The 14,834-nt window shown below is 44.3% G+C and overlaps 1 protein-coding gene across 1 annotated transcript in view; it reads right to left on the bottom strand.

Annotated features, from left to right (window-relative positions):
* Positions 1 to 12,438, bottom strand: part of LOC117352220 (spindle assembly abnormal protein 6 homolog) — a 180,770-nt gene extending 168,332 nt beyond the window's left edge. The window contains exon 1 of the mRNA XM_033928535.1: positions 12,220 to 12,438. The gene's annotated coding sequence lies outside the window, so the exon portion shown is untranslated. The remainder of the gene's footprint in view (positions 1 to 12,219) is intronic.
* Positions 12,439 to 14,834: the final 2,396 nt, after the last annotated feature.

The following is a 14,834-nucleotide window of genomic DNA, read 5'->3' as shown; positions in this document are numbered from 1 at the left end:
AATAGCTGATATGATTTATGTGGCAAGTGACTAATTAAACTTTTCACATTATTTTTGTTCAACTTGACTCACGGTGCTTTATTTTTAGCAAAGCCCAAGATAGTGAGACACCAGTGAGGTCTCCCCCTTTGGGAGCCACGTCAGGAGTGTGCTACCCTCTACCGGAGGTCTTCTTAACCTTACCAAGGTGACAGCAGCCTTCCACAGGGTGCTGGCACCGCTCCTCCTCTCCTCTCCTCCCCCTTTTCCACTCCTCCCCCTGCCACACGCATACACCCACGCCCTTCCCCCATGCCTTTTTAACCAGTGCTTGCTGCCTGTGTCAGCTTGGACTCCTCCCGGAAGTGACATCATAAGAACATAAGAACATAAGAACTGCCTTCTCCGGATCAGACCTTCGGTCCATCAAGTCCGGCGATCCGCACACGCGGAGGCCCTGCCAGGTGTACACCTGGCGTAATTTATATTCCACCATATCCTTATATGCCTCTCTTAAGGAGATATGCATCTAGTTTGCTCTTGAAGCCTAGGACGGTAGATTCCGCAATAATCTCCTCTGGGAGAGCATTCCAGGTGTCAACCACTCTCTGAGTGAAGCAGAACTTCCTGACATTAGTCCTGAACCTGTCCCCCCTTAGCTTCATTACATGTCCTCTAGTCCGTGTCAAATTGGACAATGTAAATAATCTTCTCTGCTCTATTTTGTCGATTCCTTTCAGTATTTTGAAGGTCTCGATCATATCCCCACGCAGTCTCCTTTTCTCAAGGGAGAACAATCCTAGTGTTATAAGTCTGTCCTCGTATTCCAGTTTCTCCATACCCTTCACCAGTTTTGTTGCTCGTCTCTGCACCCTCTCCAGCAGTTTTATATCCTTCTTTAGGTAGGGAGACCAATGTTGGACGCAGTATTCCAAGTGTGGTCTGACCATTGCCCTATAAAGCGGCATTATAACTTTCTCCGATCTACTCGAGATTCCTTTCTTTATCATGCCCAACATTCTATTTGCCTTCTTTGCCGCTGCCGCGCATTGTGCCGACGGCTTCAGGGTTCTGTCTATCAGCACACCCAGGTCCTTTTCTTGTTCACTCTTCCCCAGAGTTGCACCTGACATTGTATACTCGTATTCCTTATTTTTATTGCCTAAATGCATTACCTTGCATTTCTCCACATTGAATTTCATCTGCCATTTCTCCGCCCATGTTTCTAACTGACACAAGTCGCTCTGGAGTTTCTCTCTATCATCCTGCGATCTGATTGCCCGGCATAGTTTTGTATCGTCTGCAAACTTGATGATCTCACTGGATGTTCCTTCCTCTAGGTCATTGATATAAATATTAAAAAGGATCGGCCCAAGTACCGAGCCCTGGGGCACACCACTAGTCACTTTCTCCCAGTCGGAGAACTTCCCATTTATGCCCACTCTCTGCTTTCGGTTTTCCAGCCATTTGCCTATCCATCTTTGTATATCCCCCTCTATGCCATGGCTATGTAGTTTCCTGAGAAGTCTTTCGTGTGGAACTTTGTCAAACGCTTTCTGGAAGTCCAAATATATTATGTCCACCGGCTTCCCACTATCGATTTGCTCGTTCACGGTCTCAAAAAATTGGAGTAAATTAGTCAAACATGATTTCCCTTTCCTGAATCCATGTTGACTGGGTTTCATTAAGTCATATGCGTCCAAGTGCCGGACTATGCTATCCTTGATCAGTGCTTCAACCATCTTGCCAGGGACAGACGTAAGACTCACAGGTCTATAGTTGCCCGGTTCCCCTCTCGATCCTTTTTTGAAAATTGGGGTGACGTTCGCTATCCTCCAGTCGTCCGGTATCTGTCCAGTTCTGATTGTCAGGTTTGCAAGTTTTTGCAATAACTCTCCGATTTCAACCTTCAATTCCTTTAAGACTCTCGGATGAATCCCATCCGGTCCAGGGGATTTGTCGCTTTTAAGTTTGTCGATCTGATAGTATATCTGGTCTAAGTCCACTTCAACTGTGGTGAGGCTGTCTTCTATTTCTCCTGCAAACACTTTCTCCGCTTCAGGTATTGTTGAGGTGTCCTCCTTCGTAAAGACGGACGCAAAGAAGGAATTTAGTTTGTCTGCGATTTGTTTATCTTCCTTGACGTACCCTTTTCTTCCCTGGTCGTCCAGGGGTCCCACTGCCTCTTTTGCAGGTTTTTTCCCTTTCACGTATCTAAAGAAGGGCTTGAAGTTTTTGGCCTCCTGGGCTATTTTTTCCTCATATTCCTGTTTTGCATTCCTCACCGCCTTGTGACATTTCTTCTGATCATCTTTATGTTTGTTCCAGGCTTCGGTTGTCTTTATGCATTTCCATTTTTTGAAAGAGTCCTTCTTTTCTTTTATGGCTTCCTTCACCTGTATGGTAAGCCATGCCGGTTCTCTTTTGCTCTTTGTTCTCCGATCTTTGGAAATCTTCGGAATGTAGAGATCTTGTGCTTCTGTGATAGTATTTTTCAGTAGTGTCCATGCCTGATCAACCGTTTCAAGTTTGTCCATCATCTTCTCGAGTCGTTTTTCTACCATGGCTCTCATGCTATCGTATTTACCCTTTTTAAAGTTCAAGGTGGTGGTTAAGGTTTTGGCATGTTTCCCTTTCCTGATGTGTAGTTTAAAGTTGATTACATTATGATCACTCGTTCCCAGTGGAACTATGACTTCCACTTCTGTTATCGGTCCCGTGAGGCCATTTAGGACCAAGTCCAAGGTGGCGTTGCCTCTTGTCGGCTCTTTTACCATTTGTTCCAGGAAGCAATCCCCTAGCACCTCCAGGAACTTGGCTTCCTTGCCGCAGTTGGAGGTTGCTAGTTTCCAGTCTATCCCTGGGAAATTGAAGTCTCCCAATATAATTACATTGCCTGTCTTGCATTCTTGTTTGATTTCCTCCATCATTTCTGCGTCAGTTTCCTCCGCCTGTCCTGGTGGACGATAGTAAAGGCCAATTTTCGTATCTGCGCCATATTGACCAGGAATTTTGATCCAGAGTGACTCAAGCTTCTCTTTCCTTTCTGTTTTAACCATTTCAACAGAATCTATCCCCTCCTTAACATATAGAGCAATACCTCCACCTTTCTGCCCTATTCGATCTCTTCTATACAGTTTGTATCCCTGTAGTACTGTGTCCCATTTGTTTTCTTCATTCCACCATGTTTCTGTTATGCCAATGATATCCAATATGTCACGTCTTGCTATTGTCTCTAGTTCCCCCATTTTGTTACCCAGACTTCTAGCATTTGTATACATACATCTAAGTTCTCTTCGTGTTACCTTTTTGGACCTTCTACTCTTGGCCGTCCCTGTAGCTTCAATTTTGGTATCCTTTACTGCTCCTGTGTTATCACCCTTTTTTGCTGTGTGGTCGTCCCTTCCTGCTTTTTCTCCCTTATTGGCTGTGAGGTCGTCTTCTCTTGTGTAGGTGTAGTTGTCCTTGGCTTCTTCGTCGGGGCATCCTGCTATCCGTACCATCGACCGGTGGTCGACTGTCGGCTTTCCCCTATCTTTCAGTTTAAAGCCTTCTCGATTGCCTTCTTCATGTTGCCTGCCATCAGAGAGACCGTCAAAGCTGGTGCAGGCAGCGAGTCCTGGAGGAAGTGACAGAGAGAGCGCAGAAGCCTACGTGGGCAGCAAGTTCTTTGCTGCTCGCGATGAAGTTAAAAAGGTACGGGGAAGGGGCGCAGGTGGGGAAGAGGGCTGGAGAGGGGCACCACCGCTCTGGGTGCTGGTCACCTTTGCTATGCCCAAGTAGCAAAACAGATTCTATGCTGCTTATCCTAGGAATAAGCAGTGGATCTCCCCAAGCCATCTCAATAATGGACTATGGACTTCTCTTTTAGAAAATTATCCAAGCTTTTTAAAACCCCGCTAAGCTAAATGATTTCACCACATTCTCTGGCAACGAATTCCAGAGTTTAATTACACATTGTCTGAAGAAATATTTTCTGTGGTTTGTTTTAGATCTACTGCTTAGTAGCTTCATTCCATGTCCCCTAGTCCTAGTATTTTTGGAAATGGTAAACAATTGATTCACATCTACTCAGGCATACGATATCACTAAGCACTGCTAGGTGCCTGGGTGTTAGCCGCCAGTCCCAGGAGGTGCCTAGGATTTATGCCTAGAGTTTTTTTTTTTTTTGCGGGGGGGGGGGGTTATCGGCTTTTAATGGTACGATCAATAATCATGCCACTTAAAGCAATTAAATTAGATGCCAGCAGATGCCTGCCGGTGCCTAGCTTAAGGCGGCTTTTTTGTGAATCCTGGCCTCAGTGTATATACAAAGTTGCGAGGTGAGCATACTGTACAGCGCATACAGAGTCTTTTTGCTTTTTTTTTTTTTTTGCTTAGAAAAACAGCCTGCTGAATACTCGGACTCCAGAAGAAAAGGATGATGAACAGGATTAGATGGATGTCTCACTGGTTGGGAGTGACTATAAGCCACAATAAGATTCATATGATCCTGAGAATCACTCAGAAGAAAGCCTTAAGCTGGGGATTCATAATGTCGGCTGAGCCAATCTGGATGGGAGAAGGTAGGGGTAGGGAGTAGGGGTCGTTGGGGTGATAAAGAAAATAAGTGACTGGAATGGGAACTGTGGGATTGGAAAGGGAATATAGATGGGAAGGGTTATGGCACATGAGCTTTAGTGATAGTGGTTTGGTGGGCTTTGCCATAGGAAGATCGTGAAGCAGGGTAGGAATGGGTTGCAAGTATATGGGAGGAATTTTCCCCTTCCTCCCTTTTCTGTTCTTTAATATTCCTAAGTGGATTGTTTTTGGTAGGGATCATGGGTGGATTTTTGGTAGAGTGGAGATCGTAGCTTTAAACACATCCAGGAAGGGTGGGTGGGAGGGGGGTGTTATGTACTTATATCATTTGATTGTAATGAGTGCTGTTTATTGTATTAATTGTTTGTTATCCTGTTGCACTGTATGTTAGCTTTAAAAATGAATATTTATAAAAAAATAATAATGGCAAGAAAGGGTCATATTTTTTCAGTTTGAATATCAGTCTTATTGCCATGTTTTGTATCAATTCTAGTTTGTGTATGAGAGTAGCGTTTATGCCAGCACAGAGAGTTGCAGTAGTCTAATTGGGATAACACAAGCATTTGTGTTAGTATGGCAAAGTGATAGTCATGGAAAAAAGATCTGATTAGTCTTTGTTGTCTCATGCTATAGAAGGTTTTTTCCCATACTTTGGAGATTTGGGGTTTGTAAAATAGGTCAGACTTAAATATAACTCGGAGTACTTTTAGAGGTCATGTCTATATTTAGGGAGGCTCCTGAGGATAGTGTGACAGCTGTGGGGACTGTGTGGAGCCATGACACCATAGGACCTTGGTTTTTGTTGTATTTAACTTGAGCTTATTGAGCGTAGCCCAAGTATGTATTTTGTTTATGTCAATGGATATTCTTTTAGAAACATTCATTGTATTGTGTTTGATTGGGATAAACAGGAGGATGACATCTGCATAAGATAGTAGGCATTCGTTGTTGAAACTGATGTGACCCAGGGAACTCATGAATAGGTTGTACAGTATTAGGGACTGGTGAACATTGAGGAATGCTTCAGAATGCCTGCCAGCATCTGGAAAGAGTGCCGTCTTTCCAGACAAGGTAGTTCCTATTTTGTGAGAAGTTCTCGAACTAGCTTAGATCTGTGCCATGGACACCTATTTTGTTTAGTATGGTTAGAAGTAGGTAGTGGCTGAATCAAGGGCAGCTGATATGTCAAATTGGAATGGAATTGCCTGGTGTCCTATGCTTAAGGTTTGCTTGATTTTGGTGGTTAATGTTAACAGAAGAAGTTCTGTGCTATGTTGTGAACAAAATCCAAACTGTATGGGATGGAGGCAGGATAATTTTTCAATATAGGATGTTCCAGTTCAGTAACTCTTCCTTAATACTCAAGGTGTTCTGTAATTTTACTGTCCAAGGATCCCACCGCTACATCTTTGATTTGTTATATCTGAATCTCATTGGCTTCCACTCCTTTATCTCCCAATGTCACCATCTTAAAGTCTTTTGGCACTGCAGTCTATGGCTTTTCCTTCTCCCACTTACCAGACTTTCTTCCTCTTCTACAAAGCCGCACGGTAATGGCCCAGAAGCCCATAGAGATTTAAAGAGCTTCGGGGCTGTTGCCGTGCAGCTTTGTAGAAGAGGGGGTTTGTTGCTACATGCAATAATATATTGTAAAGATATTTGTTTCTAAAGCAATAGCAAGCCTGGGATGGGAGCTATAAGAGCAAAACGGAGCACAATTATATTCCTTTGGGTTTGACATTAAATGGATGGACCAGGAGCTGAGAAGAAATGCTGCTCCTCACCTCATTGCATCACGTGCCCCTCCCTCCTCCCATTTTTAAAATACAGAGACATCAGTCCAAGAAAGCTCAACTCGGTTTACAATAGTTAACTTAATAAATAAAAACCACGAGGAGTAAGACTAAGTTTCAGAAGATTAATTTGGTTTTTAAAGATTTACAAAAAAGTTGAAATGAACTGGAACTCCTTAAAAGGAGTGGGAGATCATTCCAAAGTTGAGAAAGCTTAGAAATCAAAGATTGAATGAAAATCTTGACTCCTTTTATCCCTTTCTTGGAAGAAAGAGGTCATTTAAATTGTTGATTACCTCTTGCAAAGGAAAATCTGTAAACGTTCCAAGATAAAGGAAGGAATGAAATAAGTTTTCCTTCTCTTTTTTTTTCTGCTGAGAATTTGGCAGTGTAGTACCAAGGGACAAGTGAAACCATTCCTGACACTGAATTGAACTCTGAGTACCTGTTATATCAGCTTGGGAGGAGGGCAATGATGAGCTCACAACTTTTCATGAGTAAACACAGATTTACCACTAAATGACTCTTCTTATTGTTTCCAACAGCATATACAAGTCATTTCAGAGAAAGAAAAAAAATAAATGTTTCTTTTTCTGGATGCTAACCTCACTGATACTGCAAACAAGATGTCTGCTTAGAATACAAATAGTAAATTATTGAACCAGACACCAGCTGAGGTGCATGGAAATTACCAGCCTAAAAGTATAAACCTGAAGTATAAGGTCATAACGGTTTATAATCTGACTTCCATGCAGCAGGTGGAATAATATAGCTTAATGAAAAGCAAGCCTTTATGTGCCAGTAGCAAAGCTAAAGCAATGAGAAGGAAACCTGCAGGATGTATTTCAGAGTGGAATAACTCATGAAAGCTGAAATATTGTCTGGGCAGTGCAGATAGCCGACATTAATATGGCTCTGAGGGCCTTGGCATGTGCCACCAAAGATTGGCATGGTGGGTTAAGAATGGGAGCAGGAAGCCCAGAGTGGATGGTTTGAATGCTGCCGCAAAATCACAGCTGCACATCGGTTTGAGTGGGATGGGGCTATGGAGCATGTAAAATGTAAGAATTATAATGCTGTGTTCCCATGCTACTGTGCCTTTCCCCCCCACCCCACATATGAACTTTCATTCTCACTTTTGGATTGGGATTTTCAAAAAAGGGGAGGGGAAAAGAGGGACAGAGTTTCAAGTTGTTTTTTATTTGATATACTGCTTATACAGCCTAAGCAGGTTTCATATAATTAATTTAAAAAACAACACTCATGTACTGTAAAAACTTAGTATGGGGAGCTTACATTGTATTTTGAAACAACTATGAAGAACAAAGGACAAACAAGCATAGCACATGGGACATGACACAGTAGGAGAGGAGGGTATGGCGCAGTGGTTAGAGCTAGAGCCTTAGCACCCTGATGTTGTAAGTTCAAATCCCTCACTGCTCCTTGTGACCCTGGGCAAGTCACGTAGTCCCCTCATTGCCCCAGGTACACTAGATAGAGTTTGAGCCCACCGGGACAGATAGGGAAATATGATAAAGTACCTGAATGTAAACCACTTAGGATATAAGTGGTATATAAAAAAAACAATAAATCAAATATTAAAAAATAAAGAAGGAAGGGAAAAGGTGCAAACATAGTAACATAGTAGATGACGGCAGATAAAGACCCGAATGGTCCATCCAGTCTGCCCAATCTGATTCAATTTAAATTATTATTTTTTATTTTTTATTTTTTTCTTCTTAGCTATTTCTGGGCGAGAATCCAAAGCTTTACCCGGTACTGTGCTTGGGTTCCAACTGCCGAAATCTCTGTTAAGACTTACTCCAGCCCATCTACACCCTCCCAGCCATTGAAGCCCTCCCCTGCCCATCCTCCTCCAAACGGCCATACACAGACCGTACAAGTCTGCCCAGTAACTGGCCTAGTTCAATCTTTAATATTATTTTCTGATTCTAAATTTTCTGTGTTCATCCCACGCTTCTTTGAACTCATTCACAGTTTTACTCTCCACCACCTCTCTCGGGAGCGCATTCCAGGCATCCACCACCCTCTCCGTAAAGTAGAATTTCCTAACATTGCCCCTGAATCTACCACCCCTCAACCTCAAATTATGTCCTCTGGTTTTACCATTTTCCTTTCTCTGGAAAAGATTTTGTTCTACGTTAATACCCTTTAAGTATTTGAACGTCTGAATCATATCTCCCCTGTCTCTCCTTTCCTCTAGGGTATACATATTCAGGGCTTCCAGTCTCTCCTCATACGTCTTCTGGCGCAAGCCTCCTATCATTTTCGTCGCCCTCCTCTGGACCGCCTCAAGTCTTCTTACGTCTTTCGCCAGATACGGTCTCCAAAACTGAACACAATACTCCAAGTGGGGCCTCACCAATGACCTGTACAGGGGCATCAACACCTTCTTCCTTCTACTGACTACGCCTCTCTTTATACAGCCCAGAATCCTTCTGGCAGCAGCCACTGCCTTGTCACACTGTTTTTTCGCCTTTAGATCTTCGGACACTATCACCCCAAGGTCCCTCTCCCCATCCGTGCATATCAGCTTCTCTCCTCCCAGCATATACGGTTCCTTCCTATTATTAATCCCCAAATGCATTACTCTGCATTTCTTTGCATTGAATTTTAGTTGCCAGGCATTAGACCATTCCTCTAACTTTTGCAGTGTGGTAGGGAATGGAATGTGAAAAGATACAAAGAAAGAAAAGATCATTGTTCTTTGAGGTTCAGGACATTTGTGCAACTTGTAGTATTGTAGTATTATGGAGGGTGGGACCCGAGCCAGTTGGTAATGAAAAGGGATGGGCCAATATACTTGGGGGCACCATTGGCAGGGTTGGCCAATATTTACCAAGGCAGGGAGTAATTCTCGCTCAACAGACCATCGCTGGGAAGGTGAAAAGGATCGAGAAGCACAAGGCCAGTTTAAGGCCCCGTTGGAATGGCCACGGAGTGGCTATGCCCTGCCTTCTCCCCACCTCCAGAGTTGGGGCTATGGCTATGGCTCACCAGGCTACATGCATGGTGCCGCTGCAAGTGGGACTAGCACTGTAGCCTGGCCGTGGGCCACCACATGCTCACGCTATGAGAGAGACTATGTAGGCCTGAGCTGAGATTGAGCAGGCAAGGCCCACCCAGGCACTTCTCATAGCTACATCCCTAGTGGACAGATGTGGACTGGGCTAGCAGCTCCTTTTCAATTTCTGGTTTCAATTTCTCAGTACATAAGAACATAAGAAGTGCCTTCGCTGGGTCAGACCTGAGGTCCGTCTTGCCCAGCAGTCTGCTCACGCGGCGGCCCAACAGGTCCAAGCCCTGTGCAGTAATATTCTATCTATACCCCTCTATCCCTTTTTCCAACAGAAACTTGTCCAATCCCTTCTTGAACCCCAATACCGTACTCTGTCCTATCACGTTGGACATCTGGAAAAACTTCCTAGCATTTGTTTTGAAGCTGCCCCCTTTCAACTTTTCCGAATGCCCTCTCGTTCTTGTATTTTTCAAAAGTTTGAAGAATCTGTCCCTCTCCACTTTCTCTATGCCCTTCATGATCTTGTAGGTCTCTATCATATCCCCTCTAAGTCTCCTCTTTTCCAGGGAAAAGAGCCCGAGTTTCTCTAATCTCTCAGCGTATGAAAGGTTTTCCATACCTTTTATCAGATGTGTCACTCTCCTTTGCACCCTCTCATGTATCACCATATCCTTCTTAAGGTATGGTGACCAATATTGTACGCAGTACTCCAGATGCGGACGCACCATCGCCCGATACAACGGCAGGATAACTTCTTTTGTTCTGGTTGTAATACCCTTCTTAATTATACCTAGCATTCTATTCGCTTTCTTAGCGGCCGCTGTGCACTGTGCCGCCAGCTTCATTGACTTGTCCACCATTACCCCCAAGTCCCTTTCTTGGGTACTCTCATTCAATAACATCCCTGCCATCGTATAGCTGTACCTTGGGTTTCTGCTTCCTACATGTACTACTTTACATTTCTCTACGTTGAACTTCATCTGCCATCTTGTTGCCCATTCCTCTAGTTTGTTCAAGTCCCTTTGCAATTCTTCGCAGTCCTCTTTAGTCTGAGCACCACTAAATAGTTTGGTGTCGTCTGCGAATTTTATTATTTCGCACTTTGTCCCTGTTTCTAGATCATTTATAAATATATTAAATAGCAGCGGTCTGAGCACCGACCCCTGCGGAACACCACTCGTGACCTTCCTCCAGCCCGAGTAGTGGCCCTTCACTCCTACCCTCTGTTTCCTACCCACCAACCAATTTTTGATCCATCTGTGTACGTCTCCTTCCACCCCATGGTTCTTCAGTTTCCGAAGTAGGTGTTCATGGGGTACTTTGTCAAAGGCTATTGGAAATCTAGATATACAATGTCTATGGGGTATCCTTTGTCCATCCGTTTGTTAATTCCTTCGAATAGGTGTAATAAGTTCGTTAGGCACGAACTCCTCTTGTAGAATCCATGTTGGCTGGTTATCAGAAGTTTATTTCTTTCAAAATGCTCATCGATGTTGTCTTTTATCAGTGCTTCCGCCATCTTCCCCGGAACCGAGGTCAGACTCACCGGTCTGTAGTTTCCCGGATCACCTCTTGACCCCTTTTTAAAGATGGACGTAACGTTGACTATCTTCCAATCCTCCAGGATCATGCCTGTTTTCAGGGATAGATTGCAAATTTGCTGCAGTATTTCCGCTATTTCCTCCTTTAGTTCTTTCAGAACCCTTGGGTGAATTCCATCCGGACCTGAGGATTTGTCAGTTTTTAGTGTTTCTATCTGCCTATGTATGTCTTCAAGGCTTACTTCCATGGATGTTAACTTTTCTGCTTGGTCTCCTTTGAAGATTTGCTCAGGTTCCGGTATGTTGGATGTGTCCTCTTTTGTAAATACAGATGAAAAGAATATGTTTAAGTCTTTCTGCCACTTCTTTCTCCTCCTTCACCACTCCCTTCCTGTCTCCGTTGTCCAGCGGTCCCACCTTCTCCCTAGTCGGCTGCTTTCCTTTAACATATTTGAAGAACGGTTTGAAATTTCATGCTTCCCTGGCTAGTCTCTCTTCATATTTTCTTTTGACTTTTATAACCACAAGATGACATTCTTTTTGATACTTCCTGTGGTCTTTCCAGTTCTCCTCAGTTTTGTCCTTTTACCATTTCTTGAATGAAGTCTTCTTATCGCCTATCGCTTCCTTCACTTCTTTAGTTTGTCGTCCGCACCCTTAGGGCAAGGGGCCCCAGGAGGCAGGGACGATAATTATGCCTTTGTGACCTAAGGTAGGATACACAAGGAATGTCAGGATATACACTTAGTGGTTCAGGATTTTCACCAACACAAAAACCAGAGGAGTCAAGGCGAAAATCCGGACTGGATTTATTCAATTCCACCATAGGAAGGGGCCAATACCCTTGGTCCCGAATCCTTCAAATAAATCAAGGAGCTTTTCCAAACAAGAAAGAAAACAGCATAATGTTCTTAGTCACATATTGCCAAAATCATAAATCCAAACAGCTCCAAAAGAAAGGCAAAGGAAAGACTCTGTACTCTGGAGTCCTAACTTTAAAGTACTTGGCTGCACTACGCAGGAAAATACAAACAGTCTTCTTGGTTTTTTCAGAACACAAAATTTGTCCAAAAAAAGGAGCAGTGTCCCAGCACTGCTCTATGTCAGCCGGTAGTAAGGCTGGCCAGGTGGTGTGCTCCACGTGCTGATATATGCCACATTAAAGAGCCCTCAATCCCACCTCAAACGTGGGGCAAAATTCCCCCCACCACACTGGCCAAACAAACACAAAGCCAGAAAGATTCAAAACAATTCAGTATCCCAAAGTTCACTGAAATAGCTGTACCTCTTAGTTAGGTCGACCGGGCACTGCTTTGGCAACGGTTATGTCCATCGGTTGTCCTTCCAGGACTGGTTCCACCCCCAATTCCATATCCTGGGGATCCTCAGAGCAACTGGGAGACAGCACTGCATCGGCTTCTCCAAGCTCCATGCCTTCCGGCCATTCGGGGTTCTGCAGAGCTCTTAGTCCTGAGCTAGCCAGAGGGAACTGTTCCTGGGACTGGTTTCCTCTCCTACAACCCTCCCTCTCCCTTACTAACTGCTCAGACTTTAGGTTCAGGAGTTTACAGCCCCGCCCAATCTCCCCAGCTGGAACACATTTCCGGTTGGAAGCCTTGGGCAGGAGAGGGGGAGGGGAAGCCTGTAATTCTACTCCCCGGCTCCCTCTGGTGGAATGGGAAAAAATGTCAGGAAAAGAACCACCTTGAGGTTTAAACTGCTGAGACAGAGGGTCATATGTTCCAGCCCCTGGCTTAGGGCTAGGATCAACCCTAGCTGGCATAGCCTGCATATCACAAGTTATCCAGGCAGTGTCTTTTTGCTCGACTCTTTTTGCACCCCTTACTGAATCTGGGGATATACAGATTTTGTGCCTTGTTCACCATGTCCTTGAAAAAAAACCAGGCTTGCTCTACCGTCTGCCATTTCTTGGAAGTGTTCCTAAGTTTATTCCTTACCATTCTTCTCATCGTTTCGTAGTTTCCTTTCTTAAAGTTGAAAGTTGTTGCTATGGTTTTCTTTCCCTTCGGTATTCCTACTTCAACCTTGAACTTTATCATATTATGATCGCTGTTTCCCAACAGTCCCACTACTTTCACTTCCTTTGCAGGTCCTCCTAACCCACTTAGGATTAGATCCAGAGTGGCATTCCCTGTCATCAGTTCTCTGACAAGCTGCTCCATGAAGCAATCCTGCATATCCTTCAGGAATCCTGTCTCCCTAGCGCATTTTGAGCTTCCAAGACTCCAGTCTATCCCGGGATAGTTGAAGTCTCCCATAATATCTGTTTTACTGCTTTTGCATTCTCTCTTCATCTCGGCTTTCATTTCTTCATCGACATCTTCGGTTTGTCCAGGTGGACGATAGAATAGGCCCATCTTTATCTCAGGCCCTTTACTTCCAGGTATTTTAACCCATAGTGATTCCAGTTTGTTGGTCGTCTCTGCTGTGTCCTCTCTGGTCGAGTGTATGTTTTCTTTTATGTAAAGGGCTATTCCACCTCCTTTCTGTCCTGACCTATCCTGGCGATAGTGCTTGTACCCCGACAGTACTGTATCCCATTTGTTATCTTCATTCCACCATGTTTCGGAGACCCAAATGATGTCTGTCCTCTGCTTTGACCATGACTTCTAGTTCCCCCATTTTGTTCCTTAGGCTCCTTGCATTGGTATATATGCAATTTAGATCCTGGTATTTTCTTGTCTTTATTTCCTTTCCCTGTGCTTCGATCTTTAGTTTCTTCTCATGTGCTACAATCTTCCTAAACTCCTCTTCTGGGTTAATCGACTCCTGTAATTTGCCCTTTGTTTCTTCCCAGCCTTTTTCCCCCTTAGTATCTTCGCGGGATATTCTCTTCTGAATCATCGACGCTTGGTCGACTGTCAGTTTCCATCTTCTTAGTTTAAAGCCTTCTCTATTCCTCTCCTGATGTTGTTTGCTAATAGTCTAGTTTCCGCCACGCTCAGGTGCAGTCTATCTCTCCTGTAAAGCTTGCTCTTGCCCCAGAATGTGGTCCAGTTCCTCACGAATTGGAACCCCTCTTCCTCACATCATCTCCTCATCCATGCATTTATTGATTGGAGTTCCTCCTGCCTTTTTACATCTGCCTTCGGTACCGGTAGAATCTCTGAGATTGCTATCTTCTGAGTTCTCATCTTCAACTTCCTTCCCAGAATCTTGAACTGTTCTGTCAGCGAACTTCTTCTGTAGTCTCTCCTGCTGACATCATTTGTCCCGATGTGGATCATTACTGTAGTCTCTTCCGTCTCCGCTCCTTCCAGGATCTTTCCAATTTTGTCAACGATGTCCTTTGTTCTTGCTCCTGGGAGGCAGGTCACTAGTCGATCCTCTCTCCCTCCTGCTATGTGGCTGTCCACATGCCTCAGGATTGACTTTCCCCTCCTCAATTTTCGCTTCGGTCTCAGGTCAATGTCTTTGGAGTGCTTTGCTGCTTCTTCTTTGTCCTCGGTGTGCTTCGCTGCTTCTTCTTCTGGGCATCGACTAGCCATTTCCTCGCCCTCCTGTGGTGTTCCTCTGTGGGCGTCTTCTTCAGGGTCTTCTGTTTCTTGTTCTCCCTTCCATGTTGATGTTGGTGTAACTTCATCTTTCACCTGAAGTTTGTTCTCTTCCACCCTCCTCCTGTAGGCTTCCTCAATTAATTTCTCGGGTTCCCTGACTTCCTCCTCAATGTGTCTCTCACTCATGAGGTCCTCAGCAGTCTTGATTGGGTCCTCTGTGGTGTAACGTCCTTCTAGCTCCTGTATCCTGTTCTCTAGTTGCTTGACTTCCTTCTTCTTGACACCGACCGCATACATATGACTGTCTCCTCGAGGGGAGGTAGTCATACATATGACAGTCTGTGCAGAACACTGGAAAACTCATCTTCTGGATTCCTTCTGC

The sequence above is a fragment of the Geotrypetes seraphini genome, chromosome 1 (assembly GCF_902459505.1).
Source record: "Geotrypetes seraphini chromosome 1, aGeoSer1.1, whole genome shotgun sequence".
NCBI lineage: Eukaryota > Metazoa > Chordata > Amphibia > Gymnophiona > Dermophiidae > Geotrypetes > Geotrypetes seraphini.
The sequence above is the reverse complement of the archived record's forward strand: the minus strand, read 5'-3'. Positions and strand labels throughout refer to the sequence as shown.